General features: G+C 42.8%; 1 protein-coding gene across 9 annotated transcripts in view; it reads left to right on the forward strand.

The window, feature by feature from the left end:
• LOC115199164 (neuron navigator 3) overlaps nucleotides 1-18,867 on the forward strand; it is a 389,962-nt gene that overhangs the window by 324,569 nt on the left and 46,526 nt on the right. The window lies entirely within an intron of this gene.

The following is an 18,867-nucleotide window of genomic DNA, read 5'->3' on the forward strand; positions in this document are numbered from 1 at the left end:
ACAAAGCCAGTTATTATATAAGGGTTATGCTTCTGGTACAGTTCATGTGCACTAAAGCAACCACTGAGGGCACCACTAAGGGCACCACTAAGGGCACCACTTGAAAGGAAAGTGTCCTTGCTCACAACCTGAAGTTGTTATTTGTAGGACTTTCTGTTTTTGCAGTCAGTTCTAAAATACTTTACTGCAATGTCCAAAATAGTACCTGCTGTGTCAGAAAATGTGCTTTCAAGTAATGTTGCAAGAAGGTTCATTGTAGATATAGGTGTCCTGCTGTGTGTGTGTGTGTGTGTGTGTGTGTGTGTGTGTGTGTGTGTGTGTGTGTGTGTGTGTGTGTGTGTGTGTGTGTGTGTGTGTGTGCCATCTCTTAGAAATGGAAAAAGCACTGTTTCCTCATTGCATACACTAATTATCTATTTGTTTACCATGGCTCAGAGTGAAACAATGTTTTACTTTGAAGCTCAGTTTTTCTGGCATTTCTTATGCACTGGCATTGGTCCAAGTTTCTCTGGCAATCCTCATTCAGCAAACTGTATTCATCATTAACCAGAGTAATATTCTCCTGGGGAGGAAGGGCCTGTCATGAACCCATTGACCGTACTAATTAAAGTCTAAATAATTTAGCAGAGTCAATGGTGTAAGGAATGGGCACAGATTGTCACAGATATATATTCTGGTCCTACTGTAGGAGGGGGATGGGGGTATCATCTCTCATCAGGATGATGTGTCATCTTTCATCAGGATGATGTGTCATCTCTCATCAGGATGGGGGTATCATCTCTCATCAGGATGGGGGTATCATCTCTCATCAGGATGGGGGTATCATCTCTCATCAGGATGATGTGTCATCTTTCATCAGGATGATGTGTCATCTCTCATCAGGATGATGTGTCATCTCTCATCAGGATGATGTGTCATCTCCCACCAGGATGGGGTATCATCTCTCATCAGGATGATGTGTCATCTCCCATCAGGATGATGTGTCCTCTCCCACCAGGATGGGGTATCATCTCTCATCAGGATGGGGTGTCATCTCTCATCAGGATGGGGGTATCATCTCTCATCAGGATGGGGTATCATCTCCCATCAGGATGGGGTATCATCTCTCATCAGGATGGGGTATCATCTCTCATCAGGATGATGTGTCATCTCTCATCAGGATGATGTGTCATCTCTCATCAGGATGGGGTATCATCTCTCATCAGGATGAGGGTATCATCTCCCATCAGGATGGGGGTATCATCTCCCATCAGGATGGGGTATCATCTCCCATCAGGATGGGGTATCATCTCCCATCAGGATAGGATATCCTACTGTTTGATGTAGAGGTCTATTAAAAAGCCTGTGCAAAATATGAATGTTTAAATTGTTTGTCGGTAAGTGTGGCTCAGTTAGTTGAGCACGGTTCTTGCACTGCCAGGATCGTGGGTTTGATTCCCGCTGGGCCCACCCATATATAACATGTATGCGCGCATGACTTTTTAAATACATTTTTTTATTTCACCTTTATTTAACCAGGTAGGCTAGTTGAGAACAAGTTCTCATTTACAACTGCGACCTGACTGTGGATGAAAGCGTCTGCTAAGTGTCATGAATTAAAGCCAGTATGAGGCTCAGTTTAGAAGGTCAAGGATTTGTCCGACCCAACCAAGGTGATTGGACTTAGGGTATGGTAGACGCTGGGTTATTTTGTGTTATGCACAATATCTTTGGTGGTTATGCCCACTATCTTTCCCCTCATGCAGGCCAACGGTGTTTCTGCAATTCATCCAGTAGGCAAAACCCTGACAGGTAGCCTCTCTGTGGCCATATGTCCTCTCCTCTCTCCCAGTAGACACATCAGAGGATCAGTGGTGCGATCAACCCTGTCTGGCACCAGGGAGGGGGTGGGGGGGGACAGGTAGTGTTCTCCCCCAGAAGGCTTTGTATCCTGGGGATCGTCCATCCACCTGCTACTGTGTCTGGCTGGACCCTGGAACTCGGACCAGAGCCTGAGGGTGAAGGGGGTTGTGGGTAAAGACATGCTGGGAGGGGCAAGACACGGTTGTCTGCTTCCCTGATGGATGACCGCAAATGATTGCACTGCTGTGTGTGTGTGTGTGTGTGTGTGTGTGTGTGTGTGTGTGTGTGTGTGTGTGTGTGTGTGTGTGTGTGTGTATGTGTGTGTGTGTGTGTGTTTCTGTTTCCTGGGGATGTTGGAGTTATGGGAAGAGGAACATGTAATAGGAGGGATTCATAGTAGGGTGGAATAAGGTTGAGATAAGAGCATCTTAATGTATTTATTTATACATGCCATAATGTAAATCAGGTCATACGTGAAGACGGATGCATTTTTGGCAGATGTATCAACAAGTAGCATCAACAGGTAACATCTACAGGTAGAATCAATAGAAAGCATCAACAGGTAGCATCAACAGGTAGCATCAATAGGAAGCATCAACAGAGAGCACCAACAGGTAGAACCAACAGGTAGCATCAACAGGTAGAATCAACAGGTAGAATCAACAGGTAGAATCAACAGGTAGCACCAACAGGTAGCATCAACAGGTAGCACCAACAGAGAGCATCAACAGAGAGCATCAACAGAGAGTATCAACAGAGAGCATCAACAGAGAGCACCAACAGTGAGCACCAACAGTGAGCACCAACATGTAGCATCAACATGTAGCATCAACAGGTAGAATCAACAGGTAGCACCAACAGGTAGAATCAACAGGTAGCACCAACAGAGAGCATCAACATGTAGCATCACAGTGAGCACCAACAGTGAGCACCAACAGTGAGCACCAACAGGTAGCATCAACATGTAGCATCAACATGTAGCATCAACAGAGAGCATCAACAGAGAGCATCAACAGAGAGCATCAACAGAGAGCACCAACATGTAGCATCAACAGAGAGCATCAACATGTAGCATCAACGGAGCGTCAACATGTAGCACCAACAGAGAGCACCAACAGAGAGCACCAACAGAGAGCATCAACAGAGAGCACCAACATGTAGCATCAACAGAGAGCATCAACAGAGAGCATCAACAGAGTATCAGCAGGTAGCATAAGCTATAGACATGGTACCATGACAGCATCTAGTTATCAGATTCTTCCAAACACTACATCGAAGTAGATTATCTTTGTATTCCCTGCTTCTGCTCCACAGTGTAGTAGATTCACACACACGCACACACACACACGCATGCACGCACACATGCGCGCACGCACACACACACACACGCGCACGCACAAACACACACACGCACGCACAAACACACACAAACACGCACGCACAAACACACACACGCACAAATGCACGCACAAACACACACACACGCACAAACACACACACACAAACACACACACAAACACACACACACAAACACACACACACAAACACACACACACGCACACACGCACAAACACACACACACAGACACACACACAAACACACACACACACAGACACACACACACGCACAAACACACACACGCACAAACACACACACACACACGCACAAACACACACACAAACACACACATACACAAAACGAGGGGGGGGTGACACCTTGTTTATTTTGGATGCCAGATCTAGTATATCCGATCTACGTCTGAGGAAATGGGCTCGAAGTAGAAGTCAACAGAAATAGCAATGCATGTGAATTGTGTTCAGTACAGTGAGATAACGTAGCGTAGCATTTTCCCCATTACTAGAAGCAGCTGTTCTTTCTCGGTTTTCTAATGTTATGGAGACTGGAAAGTTGTAATTATGGTGTTTGTTGTTGCTCGATGCAGAGCCTAAAATCTGAAAGGGAGAAAGACAGAGTCGCAGCTTGCCAGAGTTATAATGATTGCAGTGCATGTGCCTGGGAGATGCCCTTGAGAATGCGGTGCAAGCGAGAACTTGGAAAAAAAGATTGAAGTGTCTACATCCTGGAAGTTACAGCTGAGAGACACTGCGTACAAAGGCATTGGTTATTTCCAAATGGATAAATGCTGGAGTCAAATGCTCCGGGGTGACTAGGATCAGATTCCTCTCCCCCAAACTTTATCTTAATCAAAAGTAGGGGGAAATGCCAAACTGACCCAAGATCAGTGTCTTGTGGCAACTTCACCCTACACCGAGCCAAATACTTGTCAAGGCTGACACAACACCTCAAGAGACGGTCGAAGTTTGAGGACAAACGAGCGCCACTGAAACAAAGTACATCAACACAGACTAGTGCTGTCACGCCTCATTATATAGAAAGGCAGGGTATTGACAGGAAGGCAGCTACTCTGTGACTAAATGCCCCAGCTCAGATCGATGCCGAGTCATGAATGATGGCTAATATGGCCGCCGCCAAACACAGGGCGATGACAAAGAATCATCCCAGTGAGTTTGTCTGGCAACGAGGATTGATTTTCTTGCAGGGTGAAGGTGTCCATATTAGGATAGAGTCACACATCCATGGAAGTGACTCAGACACAACTTCCATGGAGGTGGGACTGTCCTAATGTGGATGCCTTACAGGGCTGTGTTTCTCCAGCACAGGGATAAACAAACAGAAGGATCATTAGCCCAACGACAGTAAGACTCATTCCCTGTTATAATCATCTGATGATGTGTGTTAAGCAGTGGGGGGCGGCCCGAGTTTCTGAAGCTAGAGATTCCTTTTTGTTGATACTATGTTGCCGGGTGATTCAGAGAAGTAGGCCAGAGGCAACCACAGAGGGCTGTGGTGGTTGAATGGTAATGGAGGCTTGTTGTTGCCAGCCTTTTTCTGGGAAGTTCTGTGTGATGTGAAATCATGGGTCTAAAAGGAATATTACCTGGGATGATTGAATTAATCTTTTTATAAGAATGAATGAAAGTCACATTATGAATAATTCAATTGACTGCTGCGCTGCCTGGCTCTGTTGTGGATTATACAAATGTAATCATATTAAATGATGCATGTTATTGCATAATTACAGCGATAAAAGTTTTATGAGTCTACATGGGCCTCGGTTGTTTCGATCAAAGACGCCAATCATGGATTCCGTAAACAAGATATCCAGAATTTGCAGAAGACGAGAGATGAAGTTTGAGGATGATCGTGGATAGATTGTGTGCTGTCATATTGTAATGCCTAACCTCTAGCTCATTCACCATGAAAACTGCTGTAGCACAGTTGATGAAAATGCATACATGGTAGACTAGTCCATATAGACATACTGATCTCTAGTTTACACCTAATTATGACTGATCCAATCCTCACACATATTTCCTGGGTGGCCACAGTAATTGTGGTTTTTGAATGAATGAATGAATGAATGAATGAATGAATGAATGAATTAATGAAGAATTGGATTTGTCACAAGCGTAAAACACCTAGGGACAATAGAGACACACCTCTTTAATCTGGTGCCCCACATAGAGAGGTGGAATACCATTATCCTAGAGAGGAGAGGATCCAGGTTGTGCTGTGCCAGTACAGGGGATCAGACCCAGCGTGGGGAGCTGGGGGCTGGGAGCTGGGAGCTGGGGGCTGGTGGCAGGAGCCTGAGGGCTGCATCTGGATTCTCCCGGGGGGGGGGCTTACAGTGGTAGCGGCAGTGGTGGCGCCAGCAAGCGTGCCACAGAAGGCAGGGGCAGACAGCTGGGTGACCCCGAGGATGCCAGACCGTGCCAGCCACCCCATTTGAGCCAGGCTGGCTGCCAAGCATTGTGGGAAACATAAAGTAGTGTCTCTCTGGCTCTTGGGAAGTGAGACAAAGTGATACAGTAGCTGGTGTCTTGTTTCCCTGGAGATGCAGAGCCATTTTATCAGTACTGTGACTCCGCCATGTTGTAATCTTCAGCCTTGAGGCAGCAGAACACAGAATAGTCTGTCTGTCTGATCCACATCAGAGAAAGGGTGAGAACTGTGCACGGCATGCTGCTGTCATCTGGACTGGCTGTGTTGTACTGTAGTCTGCAGCTTGTGTTGTTGGACTGAGCTCATGTGGTGTTGTTTTGGTTGGCCCCTGACTGGCACTGCTGGTTGGTAAAAGCCATCTGCACTGCAGCAGCGACCAAGCCCTGTCTTGTGCAAACCAAGCCAGGCAGAGGAGCAGTGACGTGCCGCTGTCTATTTCCTTAAGGCAAGTCTCATTCCCAGCATCTGCAAAATAACTCTATTTAATTAATTTGAACACTGTTCAATTGGATTCTACTGACAGTGACAGCCATTATGTTTATCAAATACTTGGTTTTCAAGGCCAAATCTAAAAATGACGTATTGAAACAACGTCAATCACATTGCCCTCTAAAGCCAATGCTCATAATGACTTCCATTTAGTCTGAATCCCCATCAGACTCATTCTGTGGTTAGGAAACAAGCCTTGTGAATAATATCTAGAGATGAATCTATATAGACAGCTTGCCTGCCTGCCTCACCTATTATATATGAGCTCATTTCCAGTCAAGGCTTTTCAGACAAACAGCACACAGTTTGCTCACTCTTCTTCCAGGAAGGGGTTCTGTTGTTGTCTCTCATCCTGAGGCTACTAGAGTCATCCCCCTTTCTCTCTATCCTGCTGCAATTAACCCCTCGTGGTCCAGCGCTGGCTCTTATTGGTCTGCGGGGCGTCTCTTGGCGATTAAGTGGGTGGCGGGCGGATCCTGACGGGAGGGAGGGGAATAGGGGGGAGGAGGGGTTGTGCGGAGCGATGGGGTAGGTGTCCCTCCACTCTATGTCACTATCTGAGTGCAGTCGTGTCACAGCTAGCTGTACAGCCAGCCAAGGCAGGTGGGCTGGGCTCCTGACTCTTGTTAGGTTGCGATAGTCAGTCAGCCAACCAGGGAAGGAGCCAGGTAGAGAAGGAGAGCCACAGCCAGCCAGCCAGCTGATCCCTGTAACAACAGACCGCCATAATCCATCCATCCTTCCCAGAGAGGTGAGTGGGAGTCAGCTGGCTCCAATGCTTTACCCCCCTCCCCCTTTCACACTTTACCCCCCCCCTTTCACTCACACACACACACACACACACACACACACACTATTGATTGCTGTTCGTTTGGTACGCTCTCTCAGATCAGTAGGGAATGACTTATACTGATGGGACAGTTTACAGTTTGGCTTTACAGTTTGGCTTTGGCTAAGCTGGATGAGCCTGCTGGTTAAGAGAGAGGGAAAACATTGATTAAGGTCATTTAGCACAGCATGTTTTCTGACGTTTAATGCGAGAGCCTCGGGGCTCAATAGCATTAGGCTAGGATTATAGGACGGACTAACACGGCTAGAGCACTTTGAAAGCAGTTTCTTTGAAAGCGTCCCCATTATGGCGTCGACGTGTGTCTCAACAATTCACTTCACCCTACACTGCTCTAAACCGTGTTCAGCGTTTTATTCTCTTTGTTTTGAGGTGGAATGGGTGTCACAGATTGATCCTGAGTGTATTTCATGGTATGAAGCGAATGGGTGTCATGGTATTTCATGGTATGAAGCGAATGAGTGTCATGGTATTTCATGGTATTAAGCGAATGGGTGTCATCTTGAAAACCACTGTTTATCTCTTTGGTTTTATCGTCTTAACATTTTCATGATTCTTCTGAAGGAACGGTGATGATGTCCTTGAATTATACATACAGTCACTTTCAATTTAGTATTAAAGACAAACCGTTTATGAAAACACCTCAGGGCGTAATCCACCTCCCAACAGATTCTCTGTGGCTGCATTTAGAACATCAACCGTTCTTTACAAAAGACGCCAAATGAAAGAACTGTATGGATGAATGTGCTTGTCATTGTGTTGAGAAATGCGGAGGCAACACATCACTGTAGCTTCTTATTGTGAGAGTCTGGGTGATGTGTGAAAGTTTGGGTCGCTGTTACACAACAAGTCCTCAGAGAAAGGGTCGCATGCTACTGTCGATGCCGGTCACACATACACAACACCACAAGGTACTCTTCTGAAAAAACATTGCTTCTTCCATTCCTCTGTTCGTCTCTGTCTTTACAGTCATCCGTTCTACATGCTGCAAATGGCATTGAAATCGTCTGTTTTTTTTCTCCCTTTGCCGAGCAACACTTACAGTATTGAATATTGCATGAGACGCTGTTTGCATGGATGAGAGGAGCCATTTCATTGCACTCTATGTTTGGAAAGTGCGTACCACAATGCATAGTAGGAAACACTAGCATCAATACTAGACACTGCCGTTGTTATTAAACCTGAGGGAAATCTGGCACGTCAAGGGAAAAGGCTTCTGGGTTTACAGGAAGTTAAACAGAGTCTTCAGTGTGTATTGTGACTTTCCTAAAGTTTATTTTCTGGATATTATATACAGTACCAGTCAAAAGTTTGGACACCCCTACTCATTCAAGGGTTTTTCTTTATTTGTTCTATTTTCTACATTGTAGAATAATAGTGAAGACATCAAAACTATGAAATAACACATATGGAATCATGTAGTAACCAAAAAAGTGTTAAACAAATCAACATTTCCACCGGTCTAATGTCCATTGCTCGTGTTTCTTGGCCCAAGCAAGTCTCTTCTTCTTATTGGTGTCCTTTAGTCATGGTTTTTTTGCAGCAATTCGACCATGAAGGCCTGATTCACACAGTCTCCTCTGAACAGTTGATGTTGAGATATGTCTGTTACTTAAACTCTGTGAAGCATTTATTTGGGCTGCAGTCTGAGGTGCAGTTAACTCTAAAGAACATATTCTCTGCAGCAGAGGTAGCTCTGGGTCTCCCTTTCCTGTGGCGGTCCTCATGAGAGCCAGTTTCATCATAGCCATTGATGGTTTTTGAGATTGCACTTGAGGAAACTTTCAAAGTTCTTGACATTTTCCGTATTGACTGACCTTCATGTCTTAATAACCTCTTATGGCTAGGGGGCAGTATTTTCACGGCTGGATAAAAAACGTACCCGATTTAATCTGATTATTAGTCCTGCCCAGAAACTAGAATATGCATATAATTATTAGCTTTGGAGAGAAAACACTCCACAGTTTCTGAAACTGTTTGAATGGTGTCTGTGAGTATAACAGAACTCCTATGGCAGGCAAAAACCTGAGATGCTTCTGTTCAGGAAGTACCCTGTCAGACCTTTTATTTTCTTTGTTTGACATCTCTCCCAAAAACTAAGGATCTCTGCTGTTACGTGACACTTCCCACGTCTCCAATGGAGTCTCAGAGCCCGGGAAAAACAGGAATGACGTTATTCAAAGCCCTGGCTGAAACAAAGGAGAGCAAAAGCTAAGTGGTCACTCAGTGGACTAAGCCTTACGCTCGCGACCCGCCCCGCCCCCGGCTTTCGGTTTTTCCCTCAGTATACAGACAGGCAGATTCCCGGTCGGAATATTATCGCTTTTCTATGAGATAAATTGCATAAAAATTGGTTTTAAACAGCGGTTGACATGCTTCGAAGTACGGTAATGGAATATTTAGAATTTTTTTGTCACATTCTGCGTCATGCTCGTGGCCGAGATTTAGCGTTGGGATAGTGTCTAGAACGCTCGAACAAAACGTCTTGATGGAACATAACGATGGATTATTTGGGACCAAACCTACATTTGTTATTGAAGTAGAAGTCCTGGGACTGCATTCTGATGAAGAACAAGCAAGGTAAGAACATTTTTCTTATAGGAAATGTGATTTTGGTGAAGGCTAAACTGGTTGGGTGTCTAAATAGCTAGCCCGTGATGGCTGGGCTATGTACTTAGATTATTGCAAAATGTGCTTCATCCGAAAAGCTATTTTAAAATCGGACATATCGAGTGCATAGAGGAGTTCTGTATCTATAATTCTTAAAATAATTGTTATGCTTTTTGTGAACGTTTATCGTGAGTAATTTAGTAAAATCACCGGAAGTGTTCGGTGGGAATGCTAGTTCTGAACGTCACATGCTAATGTAAAAAGCTGGTTTTTGATATAAATATGAACTTGATTGAACAGACATGCATGTATTGTATAACATAATGTCCTAGGTGTGTCATCTGATGAAGATCATAAAAGGTTAGTGCTGCATTTAGCTATGGTTTGGGTTTATGTGACATGATATGCTAGCTTGAAAAATGGGTGTCTGATTATTTCTGGCTGGGTACTCTGCTGACATAATCTAATGTTTTGCTTTCGCTGTAAAGCCTTTTTGAAATCGGACCGTGTGGTTAGATAAAGGAGAGTCTTGTCTTTAAATAGCTGTAAAATAGTCATATGTTTGAAAAATGGAAGTTTTCGGATTTTAGAGGAGTTTGTGTTTCGCGCCCCGCCCATCATTGGATATTGGAGCAGACGTTCCGCTAGCGGAACGTGTAGATGTAAGAGGTTTTAAAGTAATGATGGACTGTCGTTTATCTTTGCTTATTTGAGCTGTTCTTGCCATAATATGGACTTGGACCAAATAGTCCATAGTATGGACTTTTCCCAAATAGGGCTATCTTCTGTATACCACCCCTACCTTGTCACAACACAACTGATTGGCTCAAACGCATTAAGTTAAGTTAACGCATTGTTAACTTTTAAGAAGGCACACCTGTTCATTGAAATGCATTCCAGGTGACTACCTCATGAATATGTTTGAGAGAATGCCAAGAGTGTGCAAAGCTGTCATCAAGGCAAGGGTGGCTTTGAAGAATCTCAAATATAAAATAGATTTTGATTTGTTTAACACTTTTTTGGTTACTACATGATTCCATATGTGTTATTTCATAGTTTTGATGTCTTATCTAGTTTTCTACAATGTAAAAATAAAGAAAAACCCCTGAATGAGTAGGTGTGTCCAAATGTTTGACTGGTAATGTACATGATTTACAGAAGGGGGAAACAACATGCTCTACAACTAGCAACATATCGAGACACACAGCGGGACTTACATGTTGTTGTTTATTAAAGAGCTTGTGACTCAAACACCTATACTGTTAGTGTTGACACAGCTTCAGGGCTGTGATAGGGTTATTGGTCATATCTGTGAGCTCTGTCTGGGGCCGGGCCCCTAGAGATAGCCCCTAGAGATATGGAGAGGCCCCTAGCGTGTGTCGCCCATCCGCAGCTCTGAGGGACTCGCTGCCTGTCAGAGACATCACCGATGATTCCATCAGGGGCTGGTGCCTAGGGATGCACCGCTATTAAATATTCAGCCAATACAGGCATGCTCTCAGGACAGCCCTCAGGGGTCCTCCTGTAAACTGGCCTTGGCTGCACTAAGCTAGGCTGAGGGGGGAGAGGAGTTGAATACCTTTAGGTAGTACTGTAGGGTTACTTTACCTGTACTGTATATTAGTTATTACTACATTTGCACACACTGTATATAGATTTTTCTATTGTGTTGTTGACTGTACGTTTGTTTATCCCATGTGTAACTCTGTGTTGTTTGTGTCGCACTGCTTTGCTTTATCTTGTCCAGGTCGCACTGGCCTACCTGGTTAAATAAAGGTGAAATAAAATAAATAAATAAAGTTATTACTACTGTATATCTATAGTGCATGTTGTCGAAGGGTGGGTTTATTCCTTAATCAATATAATCAAGGAATTAATTTGCCCCTGTCCTCCAGTGCTTCATAACAATGTATTGATAATGTAATCATACCCGGTTTGAGTAACAAGCTTTTATTCTGACATGTGTTATCAAGAAATGTCCCCTCTAACATTATGCTTGATTTATAGGTCACTTTTTGTAAAGTATTATTTGTCTTCCTAACTACTCCTTCTTCTAGCCAAATATAATCATTCTGAATTGCACATTAGAGACAGTTACTTAATTAAAGCAATTGAGTTACCACCACAAAAGAGGATGGCAGAGAAATCAAAAGGGTTAGTTAGCGTTACGATTACAAGCTTATTTTTTCAAGAACAATCCAGATCGCCCCAAGTCTGTGATAGTCAACACGTTCTAACTGGGACAAATTGGGGTGGAAAATAGCGGAGAATTATAATCTTATTTCCCAGCACTTTGTAGACTAATTAATATTACTTTAGATTGTCAGCATTGTGTTAAGAAGACCACCGCAGGAGGGAAAAGGGAATTGCACCCAATGTGTCACAGCTGAGAGTGAGAGAGAGACAATTTACTCACTTTTAGAAAATAATTTGAAGGCAGTGGAGTTTTTAAACAGCCATCTGTTTTAGTTCTGCTCATTAGTGTGACAGCCAATAATAACACAGGCTATGAATCAGGAAGTAGCTATTTGGATATCCAAACAGTATCATATGGATAGATAGTCATCACTTGTTAGCTGTTAGTCAAGGCTGACTATCTCACAACATTTTCATACCATTTCCTTGAAAACCATCCCTGTAATTTTGTGATTTAGACTCAATTTGGGACACGGTATATAAAATCAATACCTTCTTCACAGGAAATTAGCCTCACCTCTCTACTCAATCATCCCAAATAGACAGTGCTACCGTCGATGTTATCAAAAGTGATGGATTTGGTGGGGGGAATTGAAAGTATATCAGATAAGAGTCTTTTTCCTTTATGTCTGGCCTTCTCTCACAGAAGACTCACCTTATAGACTGATCAGGAGTTTGATGTGTAAGATTGGGCATAAAGGATGATTGACGCTGTACAGTAGTATAGTTTTTATCTCATGAAATGTTTAGTATTTATCTCGTATATTTATCATATTATTAGTAACATGGTATGTACTGTATCTCATGAAATGTTTCAAAGTTTAGGAGCTCTATTTTGTCTTAGTATTCTGGCCCGGTTGCCTGCGCAGTTATCAGTCATCCAAAGGTATTGATTATCAGAAAGGAGACACGAGTCATCTAAGGGCCGGTCTCTCATCACTTCCCAAAACTGGGATTTTGGTACGCTACCAATTCCTCTGAGACGGTGATAGATCCATTCCAAATGGCACCCTATTCCCTTGTACTGTACTACTGTAATAAAAGGTTTTTGGACGCAGTCTTAAACGTGTCTCTGTCGGCCCTCTTCTGGTCTGTTACCCAAGGATGTCTGGTCTCTGGAGACGTTTAGGTAAGGAATATCACATTCCCCCCTGTTGGTGTTGTAGTTGTGAAGAACACAGGACCGGCTCTAGCCTTTTAGGGGCCCTAAGTGAGATTTATTCAGTTTTAAAGCTAATTTTCTGCAGTTCTACACATTTTGCCATGACTTATGCCATGTTAATGATATCTGAGTGAGAGTGACTAACAAAATCAATGCGGGCCCCCTGGAGGTCAGGGCTTTTGGGCACGTGCCCTGCGTGATCGGTCAGTATTCGGCCATGCTTATTAGTTTAGATAGCTGGCTAGACTAATTTACCAGTCTAAAAATTGTTAGCTGACATGGCTTATTGAGTGACTGAGATAACAACAGAAAAATTGCTGATGCAGAACCAAATTTCTAACTTGCACCTTGTGTATTTTTCTATTCTAACTCTCAACAGTAAATTGAGACCCCGACTGAGTTTATAAACAGGTTGGGTGCCCCTTAGCAGCCTGGGGCCGGCCCTGGAAGAACAGGACAGGTTTCTTTATTAATATCTAAGTAGAAAGACGATGTGACCTGACAAAAGCTGCTGTCACTATGGAAACTCAAGCGTTAGCTCAGAGTGCATTCTTGATCCTGAGTGCCATCATCGTCGAGTCAGAAGTTTATTTCTCCATGTTCCATTCTGGGAGTGGAAAGTCACTGTCAGCCACCACAAGTGCTTTGGATGCTGAAGCTCGTCATAACAACTTCTAGACAAAGTCGTGGCGTCGCCATCGGCCACTTAAGATAAGAGGAAGTGATTACAGCAAACAAGCCAGCTTTTTTTGAGGCTATCGATTTCCGTGTCTTTGTAGAATCCTATTGGAGAAAAGATGCATAGTGCCTTTCACTTTAAGCACCATCTGACTGTTTGAGATCAGGTCAGTGCAGCTCTTGCGGTGAAACGACAATTACACGTTTGATGTTAGAGTAGCTGTTAATCTTTGAAATGGCTTGTTCACAAAGTAACCACTCTGATTGATTCGATGTAAATACATCCAGGCTTTTAATGTGTAAAAGCAATGGGATAGAAACTAGCTTAATAGCTGAGCTACACAGAAGCCCCATACATTTCTGTCCCAGACAATGGGTACGTTTACATGCACACAATACTATGATTATTGTGAATACTCAGATTGTGAATACCTAATCATTCAAAGATTTCCAAAAAATCTAGGTGTTTTAATCGGAGTGTGCTGCTTACTTGGAATATGACTTTAAGCTGGTTAAGATAATCAGAGTAAGATTTTTATGCCATACTCGACCTATTACCATAATCAGTTTGTTATTGAATTATTAGTGTGCATATAAACATACTCAATGGAAAGTCTCAAAGGCTCAAAGGCTCAACTGATGCCATCTAACCAATGCCACTAAGCACCTGTCCTGAATCAGGACTTAACGAGCGGTGTGGCCAATTACCCCACCTACAACACTAAGCACCTGTCCTGAATCAGGACTTAACGAGCGGTGTGGCCAATTACCACCTACAACACTAAGCACCTGTCCTGAATCAGGACTTAACGAGCAGTGTGGCCAATTACCCCACCTACAGCACTAAGCACCTGTCCTGAATCAGGACTTAACGAGCGGTGTGGCCAATTACCACCTACAACACTAAGCACCTGTCCTGAATCAGGACTTAACGAGCAGTGTGGCCAATTACCCCACCTACAACACTAAGCACCTGTCCTGAATCAGGACTTAACGAGCGGTGTGGCCAATTACCACCTACAACGTTCTCAACATAGACACAATGAATCAACTGTTGATGATAGTATGCTTCTAATATCGTAGAAAATATATAATGAAAATAGCATCTAGGCCCGTTGAAGCAAACAATCAATACCACCATCAATTAAAACAATGAGGAAGTGAATAAATGTTTCTCGTGAAGATCTGCATCTTCACACATGATGATTCAATCACTCAGTCATTGAGACTCCCTCCTAATAATAGAGTTTGGGGACAAATTAAATGGCAAAATGATAAATGACATATGGCCAATGAGAAATTGGCTATCGTGAAATGGGATCCATGCCAGACACAGGCCACTGGCAATTTATAGTTTCCATTTATTTCATGGAATTGAGATGTTCAGACACCTATATTCCAAAAAGATGGAGGAGCTGAGAATTCCCATTTAACTGTCAGGGATTCCATTTGTACAGTTCAAACTTTTGCTCCAATTGAAATAGTTTCCAACTCTACATACAGTACAGTAAGTAAATAGTACTATGAACAATATCATCGGAAGAAAACGTGCCCTTTCCAACTCCGTCTTCTTAACAGGCTCACCCTGTTAGCTTTGCAAAAGGGAAGGATTTTATTATTGTATAACCAACGGTGAACTTGATATTTAAATTCTTGGTGTTATCCAATGCTGATATGAATAGCTTTCAATCCCCTTGAAAAGAGGAAAGAGGTTGGAAAAATCAATGAGCAGGGAGAACGCACCCGTGCATGTCCACACTGTTATATCTTTCAGAGGAACACCCACACATCTCTCCCAACACCCATTACTTTCTCCTTTTGAGCCTGTCTTTGGGTTTCAGCTTTGTCTTGGATGAGTTATAGATGTCAGGGGAGAAGTAATGTTCACTCGACTAAAATGGAATTAGCAAACTATCCTAGCAATGAGAACTGATTCACTTTTCTAAGGGATTGGAAGTCATCTCTGATCTGTCATCTCTGATCTGTCATCTCTGGTATGTCATCTCCCATATGTGGTAGAGGACAGTTGCTCAGTCACATATGATTGAATTGAGACTACAATACTTCAGGGTTTATTGTTTCATGTCCTTGAGCAGGTTAAATCCTCTCCTCTCTCCCCTCTTAGACAGTCGGTGAGGTTCCCACACGTTGGTTCATTTGTCGTATTTCTTTAGTTCCCTGTATGTATGACTGTAGCTATGCTGGATCAAATTGGCTGCATTTTCCTCTGAGACTCAATTTCTAGCTTTAGTGAGGTGATCAGATTCCGAATGTTAATTCATGCTAGAGATACATACACACAGATTGTCATGGCAACCATCCACTGTGTGTGTGTGCGTGTGCGTGTGCGTGCGCGTGTGTGTGTGTGTGTGTGTGTGCGTGCGTGCATAAGCCTGAGACAGAGAGAGAACTAATACATTACTATTGAGGGGGATTTATTAGGTGAAAATGGAATTGGACATGACTGAAACATATTTCTGGAGATCCCCAATCTCTGGAGCTGTGGTAATTAAACAGCGTGTGCAGAAATGATCACTGGTTGAACCATATGGCCTTTGTTTAGGGGTTCTGGGTACATCACCTGCATAATAACCAGACCAGTGTTCAGATACTATTTGAAATCATTTCAAACACTTTATCTGGGCTTGATTCCGCTTGCCTGACGCAATGGAACCGTTTAGAATAGTTTCAAAACTGAAAAAGCCACCCACCCACACTCCAACCAGGCTCAAACAAACACTCAAAGTATTGGAAAGATTTTAAATAGTATTTGAACCGAGGCCTGATAAGAAAGTCAAAACCATCCAATGATGTAATGCCAACATGTTCCATACATCACATATACAGTCCTGATCCATACATCACATATACAGTCCTGATCCATACATCACATATACAGTCCTGATCCATACATCCCATATACAGTCCTGATCCATACATCACATATACAGTCCTGATCCATACATCCCATATACAGTCCTGATCCATACATCACATATACAGTCCTGATCCATACATCACATATACAGTTCTGATCCATACATCACATATACAGTCCTGATCCATACATCCCATATACAGTCCTGATCCATACATCACATATACAGTTCTGATCCATACATCACATATACAGTCCTGATCCATACATCACATATACAGTCCTGATCCATACATCCCATATACAGTCCTGATCCATACATCACATATACAGTCCTGATCCATACATCCCATATACAGTCCTGATCCATACATCACATATACAGTCCTGATCCATACATCACATATACAGTTCTGATCCATACATCACATATACAGTCCTGATCCATACATCCCATATACAGTTCTGATCCATACATTCCATATACAGTCCTGATCCATACATCCCATATACAGTCCTGATCCATACATCACATATACAGTCCTGATCCATACATCACATATACAGTCCCGATCCATACATCCCATATACAGTCCTGATCCATACATCACATATACAGTCCTGATCAATACATCCCATATACAGTCCTGATCCATACATCACATATACAGTCCCGATCCATACTTCCCATATACAGTCCCGATCCATACATCACATATACAGTCCCGATCCATACATCACATATACAGTCCTGATCCATACATCACATATACAGTCCTGATCCATACATCACATATACAGTCCTGATCCATACATCCCATATACAGTCCTGATCCATACATCACATATACAGTTCTGATCCATACATCCCATATACAGTCCTGATCCATACATCACATATACAGTCCTGATCCATACATCACATATACAGTCCTGATCCATACATCACATATACAGTCCTGATCCATACATCACATATACAGTCCCGATCCATACATCACATATACAGTCCTGATCCATACATCCCATATACAGTCCTGATCCATACATCCCATATACAGTTCTGATCCATACATCACATATACAGTCCTGATCCATACATCCCATATACAGTCCTGATCCATACATCACATATACAGTCCCGATCCATACATCACATATACAGTTCTGATCCATACATCACATATACAGTCCTGATCCATACATCCCATATACAGTTCTGATCCATACATTCCATATACAGTCCTGATCCATACATCCCATATACAGTCCTGATCCATACATCACATATACAGTCCTGATCCATACATCACATATACAGTCCCGATCCATACATCCCATATACAGTCCTGATCCATACATCACATATACAGTCCTGATCCATACATCCCATATACAGTCCTGATCCATACATCACATATACAGTCCCGATCCATACATCCCATATACAGTCCCGATCCATACATCACATATACAGTCCCGATCCATACATCACATATACAGTCCTGATCCATACATCACATATACAGTCCTGATCCATACATCACATATACAGTCCCAATCCATACATCCCATATACAGTCCTGATCCATACATCCCATATACAGTACTGATCCATACATCACATATACAGTTCTGATCCATACATCCCATATACAGTCCTGATCCATACATCCCATATACAGTCCTGATCCATACATCACATATACAGTCCTGATCCATACATCACATATACAGTCCCGATCCATACATCACATATACAGTCTTGATCCATACATCACATATACAGTCCCGATCCATACATCCCATATACAGTCCTGATCCATACATCCCATATGCAGTCCTGATCCATATATCACATATACAGTACTGATCCATACATCCCATATACAGTCCTGATCCATACATCCCATATACAGTCCTGATCCATACATCACATATACAGTCCCGATCCATACATCCAGATACTGTCCTGATCCATACATCACATATATAGTCATGTTTTGACCCTGCTGGTCATCTATGAATGTTTGAACATCATGAAGAGTGATGTGGCCTTAATGGCCATGTACTCTTATAATCTCCACTAGGTTCCTGCCTTTCCAGGGAGTTTTTCCTTGCCACCGTGCTTCTACATCTGCATTGCTTGCTGTTTGGGGTTTTAGCCTGGGTTTCTGCATAAGCACTTTGTGACATCTTCTGATGTAAAAAGGGCTTCATAAATACATTTTATTTGTTGAGAAATTATCCCAGGATACACAATACCCAGAAGTCAATAGCCTAATGAAGATTTAAAGAGGGCCACCGCCACCCAATGTACTAATTAGAGAGGATGAATGATCAACAACAGTGATAGAT

This window comes from Salmo trutta, chromosome 8 (genome assembly GCF_901001165.1).
Source record: "Salmo trutta chromosome 8, fSalTru1.1, whole genome shotgun sequence".
In the NCBI taxonomy this organism is placed as follows: Eukaryota; Metazoa; Chordata; class Actinopteri; order Salmoniformes; family Salmonidae; genus Salmo; species Salmo trutta.